Genomic DNA, 1195 nt, shown 5'->3' with positions numbered 1-1195 from the left:
GCCAGCGAGATCTACGTCATTTTTGACGTCACAGTGTCGCGCGACAGGTCGGAAACGGCGAGCATACTGAGGCCTTAAGGCTGCAAACACCACAGAAACAATCATAATTGGATAACTCTTTTGTAAATAATAGGCTTCTTTAAATCTATGTGCATTGCTGTATATGTGAGATATAACTTATTCCTACATAGATAGATAAATATACTTTATTGATCCCAAGCTGGGAAATTGCAGAACATACACCAATATATTGAACCAACATTTGATTCTGTTTCAGCAATATCTGTCAATCTGGAGCATGAACTGATGCCAACCGTCCCTGGTTTATGGTATCATTATTATTATTATTATTGGTATTTTTAGATTAGTTTTAACATCACCCATACATCTTTACTTTATTTCCATTTTTACTATGCTTTTACTATTATGAAAGACACAAAAAATGGCATCCATAGGCTTTTTTTAACTCTTGGGGATGGAAGAATAGAAACCTTTCCAGGAAATCCAACTATCCCTTTAAATATTTTCCTGACTCCTTCACACTTTAAAAGAGTGAACCACCTCAGACTAACAGTATGTACTGTAATTTGTATTCTTTGCCTTAATAAGCACTGTGTGACTGGTGTAAATGTCCGCCCTTGTCCTCCTTGTGTCTGTGTGGATTTGTACAGTCCAAAACTCATGAAAATATGTCCAAAAGTAAAAAAAATCCTGCATCTTAATAAAAGTTAAAACTAAATTTTCCATATTTGTGTTTTCTTTCTGGTTGTCCAGATAAATGTATTACTGTAGTAGTAGTAGTAGTAGTAGTAGGATTTTGTTTTTCTTTCTTTCTTTACTACTGGCTGCAGGTATAAAGAAGCATTTCACTGTGCATTGTACTATGTATAACTGTGCATGTGACAAATAAAAATCTCTTATCTCTTATCTACTGCATAAACAGAAGTAAATATGTGATTACTATCATACTGTATGTCTTCTGTTTCAGTGGCCAAACAAATCCACTTGCACAAACAAAGGAAAAAATCATCTCTGAATAGGGTTAGGACCATTGGACTTTAAGACATTTGAAGATCCCCTCCAGACATGTATTCAGACATACATAGAAACAGTTACATTTCCACATTAAAATCCTTAAAGGGGCACTACTGCTACTACCTCATCTAAAGTTTTGCTGCTGGACACAAGATGTCTC

At 35.1% G+C, this 1195-nt stretch overlaps 1 protein-coding gene across 2 annotated transcripts in view; it reads right to left on the bottom strand.

Moving 5' to 3' along the window:
• The window catches only part of rell2 (RELT like 2), a 23449-nt gene that overhangs the window by 20477 nt on the left and 1777 nt on the right, over positions 1-1195 (bottom strand). The window lies entirely within an intron of this gene.

Source organism: Morone saxatilis, unplaced genomic scaffold (assembly GCF_004916995.1).
Source record: "Morone saxatilis isolate NCDOM2014 unplaced genomic scaffold, NCSU_SB_2.0 Contig22, whole genome shotgun sequence".
NCBI classification, from domain to species: domain Eukaryota; kingdom Metazoa; phylum Chordata; class Actinopteri; family Moronidae; genus Morone; species Morone saxatilis.
The sequence above is the reverse complement of the archived record's forward strand: the minus strand, read 5'-3'. Positions and strand labels throughout refer to the sequence as shown.